General features: G+C 42.1%; 1 non-coding gene across 1 annotated transcript; it reads right to left on the bottom strand.

Moving 5' to 3' along the window:
- Nucleotides 1-18,836: 18,836 nt before the first annotated feature.
- On the bottom strand, nucleotides 18,837-18,940 carry LOC130706551 (U6 spliceosomal RNA). Its single transcript, XR_009006771.1, has one exon. It is a non-coding gene; the product is annotated as a U6 spliceosomal RNA (small nuclear RNA).
- Nucleotides 18,941-19,184: the final 244 nt, after the last annotated feature.

Below are 19,184 nucleotides of genomic sequence, written 5' to 3'. Positions count from 1 at the left end.
CCCTTCCATGGTCTTCGCCATATTTGTTTTCCTGATTAAACCCTGACTGAGACAGAGCGCAATCTTATTTCCAAGTTTTAGTGGGCATTTCATCTCATTGAGCCACTGGATACTGACTTCAGTGACTTTGGGTTAGTGTCTCTCCAAAGCCCCCTGAAAAACCTAACCAAAAGCACCATGTCCTCTGAACCTATGACGACAGAAGTCAGAATGTCCGTAATCTGAGGGTGAGGGAGATAGACTGAGAAGGGGCACAAGGGAACTTTCTGGGGTGATAGAAATGTTCTGTATCTTGATCTCGACTGTCGTTACATGGGGGATATACACAGATGAAAACACAACAAGCTGTTCACTTAAGATCCGTGCATTTTACAGTAGGCAAATTACACCTAAAATATTTTAAGAGTATTCTCAGATTGCACCTAGTGGATCAGCATATTTAAACTAACATGAATAGAAGTTGTTTAATTTTTTCATTCACTCATTCATTCATATATCCAGTGTTGGGCGTTTGCAGTGTGCTCTGTGAACGCTGGGTCCTGCTAACTTGGAGATGAACCCTGCATAAATAACCTGAGAATTTACATCCCATATGAAGGGGGAAAGGGGAAAAAGCTTCTTTTCATATGGTTCAGCTCCAAGTTAGCAGGGCCCAGTGTTGACAGAGCGCATTGTAAACACTCAACATTGGATATATGAATGGATGAATGAATGAATGAACAAATTAACAAGTGATGGTTTCTAGTCATACACAAAGTGTATAAGGGAATCTTCTGCTAGTGAAGTGATCACAGCAAGTTCATTTTCCAGATAATTACAAAAGGTAAGAACAAGGTAAGACCATACTTTGGCGACAACTGTTTTCAAGACAGCTTCTGAAGCTGACAAGAGCTGGCGGGGATGCTTGGCCACCTGCTCAGGCCCGTGGTCCTCTATTTCCCCCATTGATTCCCCTTCTGTCTTTTTTTTTTTTTTTTTTTTGGCCACACTGCACAGCATGCAGTATCTTATTTCCCTGACCAGGGATCGAACCCGTGCCCCCTGCAGTGGAAGCGCGGAAGTCCCTCCCCTTCTATCTTTTCTGCCATGCTCATTCCGCTTTGGACCCATGGACTACCCCTCACTCTTTCTCTTCGCTATGCCCTGATTTCCTTGCCTCTCAGGACTTCTCTTGGAACTACTGGACAAAACCCAGACCCTGGAATCATGTGGCTGCTCGCCTTCTCTTCCTATAATGGGCTGCTGTGGAAATTTCCCTACCTCTGGGGATTGGCTCTCAGGTGGGCCCCCAAAACCTACCCAATCATCCTTTCTCCTGACCCAGTCACTGCCTCCTCTCTCCCTCCCCCACCCCCATAACTATTTAAAGCTGCCAGCAAAAGTCTTCAAGCCCCTATCTCCCCCGCTCCCCGCCCTCCCTAGCTCCAGTCCGCTGTTGGGCATCCATCCTGCTGCCCATAATGGGAAAGAGTCTAGACTCAGGAGTGTGCATTGGTCATTACCGATCCATTACCAGCATCAGGAAACCAACTGTGCTCCCTCTTCTCCCATCACCTCTGGCAGCTACTTCCCCTTCCTTATGAATGTGGTGAGTTATGAATGAAAAATCTCCAGTCTCCAGATACCCTCCCTCAACCTCAGAGGGCAACACCAGGAACCCTGCACACAGCAGCTTGCGGGGGTGTCCTGCACTGACCCACGCCCGGTTGTTAGTGAGATTAGTGAGAGCCGAGAGGGGAGCGTGGGAGCCTGGCTCTGCACCGTCGCTGCCCTCAGGCATGTACCCCCCATCCCCCCCCCCCACATTTTGAGCGTCATGAGTTCCAGTGCACGCTGGATGGGGTGCCCAGGGCTGGGGAGAGAAGGGCAGGTCAGACTCAGCCTCATGTTCCTAACCCACCCGGTGTTCAGACTCCTGCTCTGGCCTTTGCTTCCTCTTTCGTTCACTGTCAGACTGTCTCTTGGTGCCTGGTTCGGCCTTCTAGTTACAGATGGTTTGCTTGTTTGAATACAGTTTAAATTTGAGAATAGTTTCTGTACACAGAAAAGTTGCAAAGATAGGACAGAGAGTTCCCACATACCCCGCACCCAGTTTCCCCTATTGTTAACCTCTTATGTTAGTTTGGTGTATATTTGTCACAACTAATGAACCAATATTAACACATTATGATGAACTAAAGCCCATACTTTATTCAGATTCCCTCAGTTTTAACCTAATCCAACTGGAGCTTTGATTCATTTCCTTCCATCGTCTTCTAAATTTGCCTTGGCCTGAGCATGGATGGTCTCCGTCCGCAGCCCCACCCCGACTCCACTCCTGCGCAGCCGCAGTGCTCTCCGTCCCAACCAGCAGCTGAGCCTCAAGCCTGGAAGCCCCAGTGGCTTGCAGTTCTGACCTGCATCTGTATCTGGAGCTATCGCATTGTCTCCTGCAACCACTGCATCCTTCCCTCTGGACTCCTGTTAAGTCTATTTGTATCAAGTTTTACCAAACTGGAACACTTCCATACATATTTGGCTTGATCAGAAGCGATTTGTTTGCAAGTGACCTTAACAAAAACAGGGAGTCTTTATTGGCAGGATGTAAGGGTATATAACAACAGTGTTGGATAAAGAGTTCCTGTTATCCAACTGACTGTGATCTTGGACGAGTGACTTGACCTTTCAGGGCTCAGTTTCCTCATCTGTGAATGTGGATAATTGTGGTGTCAACCCCGTAGGTCATGCGAGGATTGAAGTTAATACGCATAGGGCTTCCCTGGTGGTGCAGTGGTTAAGAACCTGCCTGCCAATGCAGGGGACATGGGTTCAATCCCTGGTCCGGGAAGATCCCACATGCCACGGAGCAACTAAGCCCATGCGCCACAACTACTGAGCCTGCGTGCCACAACTACTGAAGCCCACGTGCCTAAAGCCTGTGCTCTGCAACAAGAGAAGCCCGCGCACCGCAACGAAGAGTAGCCCCGGTTCATTGCAACCAGAGAAAGCCCACGCGCAGCAACGAAAACCCAATGCATCCAAAAATAAATAAATAATAAATAAATATATAATTTTTAAAAATTAAAAAAAAGTTAATATGCATATAGCACTTAGAACTTGGCGTGTGAGCATTCAGTCGTCCTTAGCCATAATAATAAAGGTGACGATGATGATGGTTATAAAGGTGTCTCAAGGAAGAAACAAGGAAGAGCATCAGAAATAAGACAGAAACACAGGAAAGGAGGTTCCTTTTTTAAGGCTACGAGGTCTCTCTCTTTCCTGCTTTTCTCTAAGTGTTTGATTCCTTCTTCTGTCCTCTGCAGATTGGGACACAGGCTACAAACTGAAGCTGAAGTTCCTAGTGCCTTCAAGCTAGGAGGCTCAATGTTGGTGTTCACGTTGCAAATTTCCGGAAGAGCAAAACAGAGAAGTCCCGCCGGGGTAAGGCAGCCTCCAGGGGTCCTGTCACTGGTGGTATGTGTAGGGGCGTATGGAGCCAATGGATTCCTAGGGCTTCCCCTCCCAGACTGAGGAAGTGGCAGGTTCTCTCAGGGGGTGTCACAGTTATCTACTGCTGCACCACAAATAGCCCCCAAATTTAGTGGCTTCAAATCATTAGCTTTTATCATCTCTTAGGGTTTCTCTGCATCAGGAATTTGGGAGCAGCTCAGCTAGGTGGTGTCCTGGCTTGGGGATCTCTCATGCCACTGCCGTCAGATGGTGGCTGGAGGTGTTGTCATCTTGAAGGCTTCTGCACTCACGTGTCTGACACCTGAACTGGGAAGACTCAAACAGCTGGGAGTTGGCACAGCTGGGCATACTGGGTATCTTCCTCTCTCTCTCTATTTCTATTGATACGTGATCTTTCCACATGAAAAGATGTCTACATGATCATTCCAGCATGGTGGCTTCAGGGTAACCAGATGTCTTACATGATGGCTCAGGACACCACAGGCTCAAGTGTGTGTCCCGAGAGGGAGAGAAAGCCAGGTGGCAGCCATCTTGCATTTTATGACCGGGCCTTGGAAGGTCACTGAGCATCAATCACTTCCTTGCTCACTTGCTCATCACGTCACTTGCTTGGTCAAGGCAGACAGAAAGATCTGCCCAGATGGCCAAAAAGCACATGAAAAGATGCTCAACATTGCTAATTGTTAGAGAAATGCAAATCAAAACTACAATGAGATATCACCTCACACTGGTCAGAATGGCCATCATCAAAATGTCTATAAACAATAAATGCTGGAGAGGGTGTGGAGAAAAGGGGACCCTCCTACACTGTTGGTGGGAATGTAAATTGGTACAGCCACTATGGAGAACAGTATGGAGGTTCCTTAAAAAACTAAAAATAGAACTACCATATGATCCAGCAATCCCTCTCCTGGGCATATATATATTTAGAAAAGATACATGCACCCCAGTGTTCACTGCAGCACTATTTACAATAGCCAGGACATGGAAGCAACCTAAATGTCCATTAACAGAGGAATGGATACAGAAGATGTGGTACATATACACAATGGAATATTACTCAGCCATGAAAAAGAATGAAATAATGCCACTTGCAGCAACATGGGTGGACCTAGAGATTATCATACTAAGTGAAGTAAGTCAGACAGAGAAAGACAAATATCATACGATACGACTTATATGTGGAATCTAAAAAAATGGTACAAATGCACTTATTTACAAAACGGAAACAGACTCACAGACTCTGAAAACAAATTTATGGTTACCAAAGGGGAAAGGTGGGGGAGGGATAAATTAGGAATTTGGGATTAACATATACACACTACTATATATAAAATACATAATCAACAAGGACCTACTGTATAGCACAGGGAACTCTACTGAATATTCTGTAGTAACCTATATGGGAAAAGAATCTGAAAAAGAACAGACATATGTATATGTGTAACTGAATCACTTTGCTGTACACCTAAAACTAACACAACATTGTAAATCAACTATAATATAAAAGAAAAATTAAATTAAAAAAAAAAAAGAGGGACTTCCTTGGTGGCGCAGTGGTTATAAGTTCACCTGCCAATGCAGGGGACGTGGGTTTGAGCCCTGGTCCGGGAGGATCCCATACGGGTGCCCAACTAAGCCCGTGCACCACAACTACTAAGCCTGCGCTCTAGAGCCCACGAGCCACAACTACTGAGCCCGCGTGCCGCAACTACTGAAGCCCACGCGCCTAGAGCCCGTGCTCCACAACAAGAGAAGCCACCTCAATGAGAAGCCCACACACCGCAACGAAGAGTAGCCCCCGCTCGCCGCAACTAGAGAAAGCCTGCACGCAGCAACGAAGACCCAACGCAGCCATAAATAAATAAATGAATAAATAAATAAATAAATAAATAAAACAGTAAGAAAAACTAAAAAATCGTTAACACTTTAATAAAAAAAAAAGAAAGCAAGAAAGGTTTGCCCAGGTTCAAGGGGAGGGAACACAGACAGCACCCCCACCCCCACTCCCACCTGTCAACAGAGGCCTGTCAAAGTCACACCGGAAGAAGAGCTTGTGCGTTGGCATATTTATCGGCGTGACCATCTTTGGAAAATACAGTCCCCAACAGGGGGGGTTGCACACAGATGAGGAGACAATGGCTGCCATATCTAATATAATACTATCTAATGTATTTTAGCCAAGAATATATTATAAACATTTCTCCACATAATTATTCTTCCCCAACATCCTTTTCTACCAAGCTTTAATTTTTAAAATTCATGTTATCAAAGTAATACATACTCATAAAAAATTCAAAACGCAGAAACGCATAAAGAAACAATGGAAGGTCCCCCCTTCTCTTCCTGCTAATTATTCTCTAGGGGTAACAATAAATTTTATATCTGTTTAGACTTTCTTTTATACCTATTTAATCATATATATGATTTTTCTTTATAAAAATAAAAATCATGTTATATATTCTTGCTTATTTTACTTTAAAATGGTTTAGCTATCTTGCTGTGTAGCAGGAAGTGATGTGTCATACTCTTTTTAATTGGTGCATAGTATTCTGTTGTCAGTGTTATGATGTCTCTAACTTACTTTAAAGACGGGCAGTGTGTTATAAAGTGTGTGTTATTTAGTTTAAGCTACGCTTTCAGGGCCAGTGAGCTGCTCTTTACAGGAATTCCCACTCCAGGAGCAGCGGCCAACTTTAATCAGAAAAGTCACCCTCCACGAGCTTCATCTATTTTTATCTCCCATCAACACTAGATTTTGCTAATTAGCAGAGTGATTGTTCAAGTGAATCTGCACAATGGATATTCCCAATGGGCTCTTATTGTTGAATTGAGAAGTATTCAAGGTATATGGCTTGGCTGAACTATTTTAGAGACGCTCTCCAAACTTGCACAGACAGGGCAGTTGAATCTAGGCGGGCATGTAGCCTGTGCTCAGGGGCACATCCGGCTAGGTCTCTAAGGGGGCCTTTGTCCAACCATGAATTTGAATATCCTGGTTGCCTGATGCTGCCTTCAAGGCTAATAGAATCCTGCTTCTAGAGTACTGTAGCCTCCGCCTTAAATGAATTTTGCATGCAAGGACCGAGCTGGGACTCCTTTGGGTACACAGAAGAGGTTGTACCACTGTTGCTTGCTAATTTCTACCTGGCTGATCTGGGCCTGAGACCCGCTCTTGTTACAACCTGGTGGCTAGGTGGGGAATAGGTAGGCCCCACCTACCTTGGACTAATGGCAGCTACAAGAGAGCCTCATAAGACTACCTGACCAAATTGACCTTGGTCAGTTCACAACATTATGGATCATAATTTATTTTCCCAAACCCATTTCAACAGACATTTAAAATGCTTCTAATGTTTTGCCTTTACATTAAATATTGCAGTGCCATCCATTTCACAAAATGTTTGCATAAAATTTTTTAACATAATAATTGCAAACTATTTCATTGAGGGGATGCACCCAAATTTATTGATCTAACCCCCTATTTTTTTTTAACATCTTTATTGGAGTATAATTGCTTTACAATGGTGTGTTAGTTTCTGCTTTATAACAAAGTGAATCAGTTATACATATACATATGTTCCCATATCTCTTCCTCTTGCATCTCCCTCCCTCCCACCCTCCCCATCCCACCCCTCTAGGTGGTCACAAAGCACCGAGCTGATCTCCCTTTGCTATGCAGCTGCTTCCCACTAGCTATCTATTTTACGTTTGGTAGTGTATATATGTCCATGCCACTCTCTCACATTGTCACAGCTTACCCTTCCCCCTCCCCATATCCTCAAGTCCATTCTCTAGTAGGTCTGTGTCTTTATTCCCATCTTACCACTAGGTTCTTCATGACCTTTTTTTCCCTTAGATTCCGTATATATGTGTTAGCATACCGTATTTGTTTTTCTCTTTCTGACTTACTTCACTCTGTATGACAGACTCTAACTCCATCCACCTCACTACAAATAACTCAATTTCGTTTATCTTTATGGCTGAGTAATATTCCATTGTATATATGTGCCACATCTTCTTTACCCATTCATCTGTCGATGGACATTTAGGTTGCTTCCATGTCCTGGCTATTGTAAATACAGCTGCAGTGAGCATTTTGGTACATGACTCTTTTTGAATTATGGTTTTCTCAGGGTATATGCCCAGTAGTGGGATTGCTGGAACCCCCTATTTTTGTATCTTTGGTTTTGGCAGAATCCAAATCAGAACCTGGGTCTGGTTGATGGAAGCCCAAGTCTTTTCTAATGCTTTTAAACAGAATTTTCTGAAAGATGGAACCTGGGAGTAAAGTGCCAAGGAGCTAATAATGGATGTTGTTCTTTTCCCAGTTCCTATTTGGGGATTCCATCCAGGACCTCAATTGACTTTTCACCTCTCTGGGTCTGCTTAAAGTGATTCCCCACCCTCGTTACAGGTATGATTTTCTGAACAAACATAAGAAATCCTGTTGTTACAGAATCTAATTTTCAAACCCAGGAAGGTGCAAAGCTCAGATCGTCAGTATATGGAGTTAAATATAACCTCATGCACTGAGCTATATATTTAACGTCCTAATTAATAATTCAGAGCATCAAGCGCAGTGTGGAAAGATATTATGTCTGCACTGCCTGTTTGTGGGAAAATCTGCTACCTTAACTGCATTCCACTCACCTTTCACCCACCAACCAAAAAGCAAACCAGAGACATTTGCCAAGAAGTGGCAAGCATATATTAATGACAAAGGGCAGGAAGATAATTATTCTCATTTACCGGTGATAACACTACTGAATAGGGAAGGACTTCTTTAAATTCTATTTTCTGAGACAATGGAGATTTGATGTGGATTTTTGCCTTTGTTATAGTGTTTTATAGTCTGTGTTCCTAAGAACTGGGTCAGATTTTGCATTATGTCTGTAATTTATTTTGGAGTGCCTGATATTTACATTCCTATAATGCCATGCTAATACAGGAGTTTTTAAGTTAGAGGAGGTTTTTTTTTTTTAATTGAAATAACAACTCTCCCCCCTCCATACCATACATTCTATACACAGTTCAATGTAACTTAGTTTTTTCAAAATGAATTCATCTGTAATTTCCCCTCCTGCAGATTTCATTCTCCCACTCCACATACCTTTTCTCCCCTGGCCCAAGGCCGCCAAAAGTACATTCCATCTTTTCTGATCCTCCAGAGTAGTTTATCATTCTTTATCTTATACAGCAAGGCGCTTCCTTAGTTGGGATTTTAATTTGTTTCTAGGTAAGAGAAGTTGCTTGTTAAAAGCTGTCTGGGTCCTGTTTATAAGTTTATCCAGTACAGCTTTATTTGTAATTTTAAAAGATTGCAAATAGCCTGAAAGTCTACCAATTAGAAGACTTTCGGTTAAATAACTTACAGTACATTCATGCTTTGGAATACTCTGCAGCTGTAATAAGAGCAGAAAGCCCTATGGATTGATTGTAAAGATATCCTGTTAGGTGAAAAAAAAAAAAAAAGGAAAAGATATCCTGTTAAGTGAAAAAAAAATCAAGGAGCAGAACACTGTGTATTGTATGCTACAATTTATGTAAAAAGGAGGGGAATATATATATATATACACACACATATAGAGAGAGAGATATTGGCTTGTATGGACATACAAATATTTCTGAAGGAAACACAAGAAACTGATAAAATTGGTTGCTTTTGGGGAGACGATCTGGGTGGCTGAGAACAGGGGTGGAAGGCTTTCTCTTATGTATCCTTTGACAGCTTTTGAATTTTCAACCATGCAAATGTATGAGCTGTTTGAAAAATAAATGAACAAGATGAAAAGTAAAAAGCAAACAAAAGGAAGGTGAAACAACACGGGCTGTGTAGGGGGGAGGCAGCAGGTCACTTTGGTGTTGACTTTGGTTCCAAGGGGTCCTCAAGCCACCTCTCCTAGCTATGTAGATGCGTGGTGACAGATAGCTCAGGGGAGGGGTATAACAAGACCTTTCTTTGTGGCTGGATATGGCCTCTCCCAGGAGGCCTTGGTATGCAGAGACTATCCCAGGGCAAATCTGTGTGGCACTCAAGAGATTCCTGAGAGTATAGGGAACTGGCTTGAGTCCTTCACTTTTGAGGGATCTCCCTTCTCTGATGGGTTGAGAGGGTCCGGGCGGGGGGCTGCTGGCTGGGGAGGGGACATGGGAACTCTTGGGGAAGCGCACCAAGAAGGAAGAAGCTTGACTAGGTTCAACACCTTGGCATTGACCATGGCTGGGGAAGGTAGATTCTGGTCAGGGGTGGGGCTGGGCCTGCAGGCCCCCAGGTCTGTTGTGGAAACAAGGGCCGAGTGTTTCAGGGGCAAGTGAAGAATCATATACTGGGATCCAGCTCTTGGCATCTTATCCCAGGGTCCCCCCAAGGGAGGGGGTTGGCCTTCCTTGGAGAGCCACTGGGGCCTGGACAAGAGCTGGACTCGCAGTGAATTAGGGTGGTTGGACTGAACCAGACCACTGGTTTTCATCAGCAAAACTCAGGGGCAGCCATGGCAATAAACAAAGATGGTCCCTGCTGGGGGACTGCTCAGATTTCTCTAGTTCTTTCTCCTCCAGGTGTCTGGAAGCCCGGCTAGGATGGCACCGGACTGGCATCTTGGATAATTTATCAGGAGAGGGGCCCCAAGAGAGAAACTGGGCTTTTTATTAATCTGGGTATGTGAACACTCAAGCAGTTAATTTGAATATATCAGTGACTTGAAGGGGAGCAGAATTTGTCACCCCAAAATATGTCTCTTTGGCATAAAAATTATTTTAGACTGCTTATTTTTAAGAAAGAGCAGTCATAGGAAAAACTCTGAAAACAGAGTAGAAGTTACCTTTTTGTAAGAGATATTTATAAGGGAAATGCCCATGTATAAGGGTGTCTCCCACTCTGTACCAGCAAGAGAAGGATGGCCTAAATCTTTACAAACTCTTATCAAAGGAGAAGGTAAGGACCTAAATCTGGGTAACAACCTTCCCCTTGTTTTCTTTTCTTTTCTTCTTTTTTTTTGGCTGCGCTAGGTCTTCGTTGCGGCGCACGGGGCTCTTCTTTGCGGGCTTCTCTCTAGTTGCGGCACATGGGTTTAGTTGCCCCACGGCATGTGGGATCTTAGTTCCCCAACCAGGGATGGAACCTGCTTCCCTGCATTGGAAGGCGGATTCTTAACCACTGGACCACCAGGGAAGTCCCCTTCCCCTTGTTTACTGTGCTTTTCCTGATAATCTCCCATAACTGACTCCCCCCAGCATCTTCCTTTGTCTTTAGCTGGAGATGGGATTTAAGGTGGTGTCTTGGGCCATTTCGGGAAGTTACTCAGTTTTCCTGGGGCTCTCCTATGTATACAGGAGGTATGCGTATTACTAAACTTCTCTTTGTTTTTCTCCTGTTAATCTGCCTTTTATTACAGGGGGGTTCTCAGCCAAGAACCCAGAAGGGTAGAGGGAAAATGATTTTTCCTCCCCTACAGACTGAATGATCTTAAGGTATCATGTTAGTTATTTTGGGAGTGATATGGGTATTGCAGTTATGTTCACAAGGATTCTTTCTCTTTAAAAGATAGGTATTTGTAGATTTGAAGTATTTGTGGATAAAAGAATATGATGGCTGGGATTTGCTTCAAAAAATTCAGTAGGATCCTATAAGGGAAAAGAATCTGAAAAAGTATATATATATACATACATATACATATATATATATATATATCTATATCTATATCTATATCTATATCTATATCTGAATCACTTTGCTGTACACCTGACATTGTAAATCAACTATACTTCAATTTTTTAAAAAGTAAAATGGGTGGGTTAGGGAACTCCCTGGCAGTCCAGTGGTTAGGATTCCGCACTTTCACTGCCGAAGACCCGGGTTCAATCCCTGGTCGGGGAACTAAGATTCCACAAGCCACACAGCATGACCAAAAATAATAATAATAAACTTTAAAAAATAAATACAATTGCTTATATATAAAGCCAAAAAAAATTCAGTAGGGAGGAGGTGGGGGAAGGAAAAAGTGGGTGGGGTATAGATGAAGCAAGATTGGCCTGTAAATGGATACTAATCACGCTGGGTGATGGGTACTTGAGGGTTCATTATGCTTGCTAATCTCTCTCCTTTTGTGTAAGTTTGAAAATGTTAAATGTTAAAAAAAAATGTTAAAAAAACAAAGGCCATGTGAACTTATTTAACCCCAAACTGGTAAAACCTGTCCTACCAAGTTTGCATCTATACTGTTTGTTCCTGGGCTAGGTTGATCTTTTTGATCTCCTCAGCTCCCTGAAGTGAAGAGCTTGCTTAAACAGCTCTCCAGCTCAGCACCTGAGTTTCTCACTGGGCACATGGAGGCAGCAGAGGATAGAGGTTTAAAGGAAGAGTCCTGGGCACACGGCCAGAGCTCCCATCTGGGCACGGCCATTTCGTAACTGGGCAAGTTACCTAGCTTCTCTCTGCCTCAGTTTCCTCATCTGTGCAACAGGAATAAAGAAAATAATCTACCCCACAGGCTGTTGAAAGGATTAGAACAAGATGCTATACAGAGTTTTAGTATAATGCCTGATATATAAAAAGGCTCAAAAATGTTGATTATTATTAATATTAGGCACTCAAAGAGTATTTATTAAATATGAATGCCTGGGTGAATAAAGGCACGTGAGAGACAGGATTATTACCAAAACTATCATCTTGTAATTTGTCTTATTTTAAACAATGTATTCGAATAGCACAGGGAATTATCTTCAATACTTGTAATAACTTATAATGGATAAGAATCTGAAAAAGAATACATATGTATATATATGCATAATTGAATCGTTTTGCAGTACACCTGAAACTAACACAACATTGTAAATCAACTATACTTCAATTAAAAAAATTTTTTAAAACGTATTCGATATTTTCTAATGTCTTTAGTTTTCAAAGAAAGCTTTGAAATTAGTTAAAGTTTGCCATCCTATTTTGTGGTTTAACTTATATTTATTTTGGGGTCTTATTGGCAATAATAGTGGGCATCCGGAAGAATCCATTGTGAAAATGTATTATTCAGCATATGCTTTTTGGTCTTCTATAGTCTCAAACTTCAAGAATTTCTTAATGAGAAATGTGAAGTTTATACATTTGGCTACTTTACTGTTGAGATTAGATACTTGTTAAACATAAAATGGGGATGTATTTTTCCTATGCTTTATTAATTAAAAAAATTAATTCAATTAAGACTCAATTCTGGGAGGAGGGGGAGATGGAGAGTTGTCCATCAATGGATATAAAGTTTCAGTCACACAAGATGAAGCAGTTCTAGGGAATTCACTGGCAGTCCAGTGGTTAGGACTCGGCGCTTTTACTGCCGAGAGCCCGGGTTCGATCCCTGGTTGAGGAACTAAGATCCCGCAAGCCACGCAGCACAGCTTAAAAAAAAAAGAAAAAAAGATGAAGTTCTAGAACTCTGCTGTACAGCATTGTGCCTGTAGCTAACAATACTGTATTGTGCACTTAAAAATTTAAGAGGGTATATCTCATGTTAAGTGTTCCTACCACAATTTAAAACAAGAGACTTAACTTCAAAGCTTCCAGGCAGAAGTCTGTTCATTTTTAAGTTTTGCAGTAAGCAGTAAGCATCAAGAAAGGTGTTGGGCTCATGAAAATACTTTCACAAACATAAGATTTCTTAGTCTTGGCCAAAATGTTGCAGTTGAAGAAATGTACAGCCTCACAGGGGGTGGAGTCACTTGGGCCCTCAACCCTTCCGAATGACCAGGATAGCGTCCCTCCTCTAACCTCTGTGCTAGGAAACCAGCCTTCAAAATAAGACAGTGGTTTTCTGTGACCTGCTGCTGCCTATCAAATCATCTCAAAACTTAGTGACTTAAAATAACAATTGGGACTTCCCTGTGGCGCAGTGGTTAAGACTCCACGCTCCCAATGCAGGGGGCCTGGGTTCGATCCCTGGTTAGGGAACTAGGTCCCACATGCATGCCGCAACTAAGGAGCAGGCGAGCTGCAACTAAGGAGCCCGCCTGCTGCAACTGACTTGGCGTAACCAAATAAGTAAATTTTTAAAAAAAGAAAAGAATGCTCAGCTCTCTGAGCCTCAGTTTAAAAAAAAAAAACAACAATCATTTTAATATTATTCCTCATGGTTCTGGGGGTTAACAGGGCTCAGCAAAAGCGGGGTATGTAGTAAGGTTACACAGCACAAGCATGACAATAGAGGGGCAACATTTTGGAATGAGGGCAGAGTTGCCTACAGAAGTGACATGGGGACTTCCCTGGTGGTGCAGTGGTTAAGAATCCACCTGCCAATGCAGGGGACACGGGTTTGAGCCCTGGTCCAGGAAGATCGCACATGCCGCAGAGCAACTAAGCCCGTGCGCTCTACTGAGCCTGCGCTCTAGAGCCCGCGAGCCACAACTACTGAGCCCTTGCGCCACAACTACTGAAGCTCGCGCTCCTAGAGCCCATGCTCCGCAACAAGAGAAGCCACTGCAGTGAGAAGCCCGCGCACCTCAACGAAGAGTAGCCCCCACTCGCCGCAACTAGAGGAAGCCCGCGCGCAGCAACGAAGACCCAACGCAGACAAATATAAATAAATAAATTAAAAAAAAAAAGTGACACGGAAGCCTGGGAGATGCTGGCAAGTAGAGATTACAAAGAAAAGCCGAGGGGCTGGAGATGGGGCCAGAAACACACGCCCACGTCCTTTCTGCTCTTTAGACACGTTAGGCTGGTGTGGTGTGGTTTTAAAACAGGTTTGCAAATCCTCGGACACATTGAGAGATGGAATCTAATTCCCCTCTCTTTTAACATGGGCTGGCCTTAGAGATTCGATTCTAATGAATAGAATTTGGCAGAAGCGATGCTGCGTGACTTTTGAGGCTAGATCACGAAAGTCTGTAAGACTTCTGCCTAATTCTATCCCTTTTGGAACACATGTCTTTAGAGTCCTGAGCCCCCATATAAGAAGTCGGTTACCATGAAACCACCATGCAGAGAGACCGTATAGGGATAGAGGGATGCCCGAGGATCACAGCCATACCAGCTGCCAGGTGTGCTAAGTCTTCCCAGTTCAGGTATTGGACATATAAGCAAAGAAGCCTTCAAGATGTCCCCAGCCTCAACAATTAATAGACATAGATAAAGCATTGTGCCCAACAGAGAATACATATTCTATTGAAACAACTGTGGAAAATTTATAAAAATTAACCAAGACTTAGCTTTCAAAGAAAATCTGAATATATTTCCCAAAAGATATCACATAAGCCATATTATCTGACCATAATACAATAAAATTAGAAAGTAACAAGAACAAATAGGCCCTAACACAACATTGTAAATCAACTATACTTCAATTTAAAAAAAAAAAAAAAAGAACAGCCCAAATACCTCTATCTTTTGGAGATTTGAAAATATCCCTTCCTTCACCTAAATCAGCAAGAATAAGCAAATGTTTATGTAGGAAGAGGAAGATGCAAGATTAATGATAACTGAAGGGGAATCCTTAAAACAGGAAGAGGAGTTACTAAAACAGGGACTGAATGAAAACTTTAAAAAACAAGTAAGGAGAATGTATTTTTTAAATACTCTATGATGGTTGGTTAATTTGGAGGCTCAGTGACCAAGCTTCTTTCCACATTTCTGCTCTGTCATCCTCAGCTGTCAGTGCCTCCCCTCATGCTCACAAAATGGCTGTATCAGCTCCAGTCATCACATCCTCACACAACATTCCAAGGCCAGAAGGGAGGAGTCTTATCTCTTTCCTTGTTTTCCTCTTTGAAAGGAAAGCCTCCCAGCAGACTTCTCCATCTTAATCTTTGGTCAAAATTGCATCACACTTCCTTTCCTGAACCAATCCCAGGCAAGGGGAATGGAATTACTGCGATTAGCTTTGATTTGTCAGGATTCACCCCCAGCTCCACTCCTGGGATGGGGAGGGGCCCAGCTTTTCTTGAGTCACAAAGCCTTCCATAAATGAAAAAAATCTGGATTTTGTAAGAGAATGGCTGTGGGGTAAGAGACCAATAATGATAGTCATAACCTGCCCCTTGAGACTGCCACTTGCATCAAAACTTAATATATTCTTTTTCCTTTTAAAGTATTTCACCTGTATGAATGAACAAAACCTTCTCAAATATTAATAGATTTTTTAAACATTTTTATTGGCATATAATTGCTTTACAATACTGTGTTAGTTTCTGCTGTATAACAGTGAATCAGCTATATGTATACATATATTCCCATATACCCTCCCTCTTGTGTCTCCCTCCCACCCTCCCTATCCCACCCCTCTAGGTGGTCACAAAGCATCGAGCTGATCTCCCTGTGCTATGCAGCTGCTTCCTACTAGCTATCTATTTTACGTTTGGTAGTGTACATATGTCCATGCCACTCTCTTACTTCATCCCAGCTTACCCTTCCCCCTCCCTGTGTCCTCAAGTCTATTCTCTACAACTGCATCTTTATTCCTGTCCTGCCCCTAAGTTCTTCAGAACCATATATATTTTTTAGATTCCATATATATGTGTTAGCATACAGTATTTGTTTTTCTCTTTCTGACTTACTTCACTATGTATGACAGACTCTAGGCCCATCCACCTCACTACAAATAACTCAGTTTCGTTTCTTTTTATGGCTGAGTAATAGTCCATTGTATATATGTGCCACATCTTCTTTATCCATTCATCTATCAATGGACACTTAGGTTGCTTCCATGTCCTGGCTATTGTAAATAGTGCTGCAATGAACATTGTGGTACATGTCTCTTTTAGATTTATTAAATAACATAAATCAAACAAATTAAACTTTCAAAGCCAGTGAACTTAAAAATTTCCTGGATATTCTGGTACCATACAAAGACTGTACAATTTCAACTTAAAATTCTAAGTCTACATCAGTTACATATTTTAAGTTAGAATCACATGGCTTTTACTTGAATAGGCTAAATCTTCTTAAACATTACAAGTACATAAAATGCCTGATTTGCCCAGATTCTTTATAAGAAAATATGGGCTACTTTTAAACATTTCTAAAGTTAATTAGAAATTTTTGCTGGGTCAAAAGATGTTATCCACTAAGGAACAAGGTTATCATCCCAGTGAAATGAAGTTACTTTTGACCAGAAATTTTGGCCACATATGAGCTCTGGAAAGGCAGAGAGCAGGGCAATTCCGCTCACACCCACTAAGGAAACCATTATATCATCTTCTCAGCATGTTTGAGGCTGCAAAAAGAATCTGCATTGACATTTAGAGTTGCTATGTCAATGATTCTATAACTCCAAGGGGTGGTCATGGGTCCCTGACATTACCTAATTCTTCAGTTTTCTCACCTAATTCAGCAAGCACCCCCCTAGGCGGAGTACCCCACTAGAGTCTTTGTTTCTTGAACGCTTAAACGGTATGTTCATATTTTCCTGCCTAGGTGTAAAGACCTTTGAACTTTACAGGAATTCTGCATTCTTTCATGGTCTCAGGACCACTCAATACTTCCAGATATTAAAATGATATTCAACTGAATTCTGGAAATCTCACATGGTTTGTCTGATTTGTGATCACAGCACACAAGGTCCATTCTACTGGTATTAAATACCATTGGATTGTGTAGAAAATATTTTAGAAAGGTGACTAAGTTTGTGATCAGAGTAGATCTAGTGTTGTATTATAAACGAGGAAGAAAACAGTAAGGTGGGAGGAAGGGATGGGAGAAGAGAGAGTGACAGACACAAGGTTTGTGCCTGATTAGGGTCTTACCACCTAGAAGTGGAAACGGGTCTTGATTCTAAGCATCCCAGGGCAGCTTGGAGAAGGGAGAGATGCCATCTCCTTACAACTCACAGGGCTCACAGGGTGTGCTTGCACAGATGGACAGGCCACCCACCACTCATCTCTGATTGTGGGTTCTGATTGATCTGTTTCTCTCGCCTCCCTGGAGATAAGCAATTTGCTAGCTGGTCTTTGGCAGGCTTCCTCTGCAAGCCATCCTCCTTGTGATCCCTTAGTGTGCTAGCCAGGGGTCATTCGAGTTTTCTGTTATTACCCAGGAGTATGTGCAGCACAAAAAGAGAGCCTGAATCTTGCCACAGAGAACCTGGCTCCGGGGGTGACTGTCTGGTGGGCTTCAGGATGCTGTGGCTGTGGATGTGGGTTGCTCTTTCAGCATGACAGTTGCTGCTGCTAAAATATTCCTTCTTGCGTCTCAGACCTTCCTTCCTTCCTGCAGAAGTACATCCCTTAAGGAGTTCCTTAAGTGAGGGTCAGTTGCTGGTAAAACTTCTCCGTTTTTGTTTTCTAAAAATGTCATGTCTTCACCTTTCTTCTGGAATTATAATTTATCTTGGCATAAAATTCCAAGTTGATGGTTATTTTCTCTCAGCACTTTAAAGATAGCATTCGGTACAAAGAAAATTCAATGGGGAAAGAAGCATCTTTTCAACAAATGGTGCTGGGACAACTGTATATCCACATGCAAAAGAGTGAAGTTGGACCCCTACCTCACACCATATACAAAAATTCACTCAAAATGAATCAAAAGACTAACTGGAAGAATTAAAGCTATAAAGCTCTTAGAAGAAAAATATAGTGGTAATTCTGCATGACCTTGGATTTGGCAATGGATTCTTTGATATGACAGCAAAAGCATGAGTAGCAAAAGAAAAAATAGGTAAATTGGACTTCACTAAAGTTAGAAACTTTTGTGCTTCAAAGAACACCATCAATGAAGTGAAAAGACAACCCATAGAATGGGATAAAATATTTGAAAAACATATACCTCATATGGGTCTAGTATCAAGAATATATAAAGAACTCTTACAACTCAATAAAAAGACAACCCAATTAAAAACAGGCAAAGTATTTAGAGAGACACAACTCCAAAGAATATACACAAATGATCAATAAACACATGAAAAGGTGCTCAACATCATTAGCCATGAGGGAAATGCAAGTCAAAGCCACAATGAAATATTACTTCACACCCACAAGCATGGCTATAATAAAAAAAGACAGATAATAATAAGTGTTGGATGTCCCTGTGGGTCCAGTGGGTAAGACTCCATGCTCCCAATGCAGGGGGCCCGGGTTCGATCCCTGGTTGGGGAACTAGATCCTGCATGCATGCCACAGCTAAGAGTCCACATGCCGCGACTAAAGATTCTGCATGCTGCAACAAAGATCCCGCGTGCCGCAACCGACCCAGTGCAGCCAAAATAAATAAGTGAATAAATAAATATTAAAAAAAATAAGTGTTGACAAGGATATGGAGAAATTGGAACTCTTTTTTAAAAATATAGAATACGGAATTCCCTGGTGGTCCAGTGGTTAGGACTCTGCACTTTCCCGCCAAGGGCCTGGGCTCAGTCCCTGGTTGGGGAACTAAGATTCCACAAGCCATTCTGTGTGGCCAAAAAAAAAAAAATATGGAATATTTCATGAATTTTCATGTCATCCTTGCACAGGGGTCATGCTAATCTCTGAATCATTCCAATTTTAGTATGTGGGCTGCTGAAGTGAGCACAAATTAGAACTCTTATACATTGCTAGTGGAAATGTAAAGTGGTGTAGTTGCTTTGGAAAACAGTTTGGCAGTTCCTCAAAATGTTAAACAAGAGTTACTCTATGACCCAGCAATTCCACTCCTGGGTATATTTCCAAGAGAAATGAAAACATATGTACACACAAAAACTTGCACATGAATGTTTATAACAGCATTATTTCTAACAGCCAAAAGGTAGAAACAATTCAAATGTCCACCAACTGAC

This window comes from Balaenoptera acutorostrata, chromosome X, assembly GCF_949987535.1.
Source record: "Balaenoptera acutorostrata chromosome X, mBalAcu1.1, whole genome shotgun sequence".
NCBI lineage: Eukaryota > Metazoa > Chordata > Mammalia > Artiodactyla > Balaenopteridae > Balaenoptera > Balaenoptera acutorostrata.
This window is presented reverse-complemented; position numbering and strand designations above follow the sequence as displayed.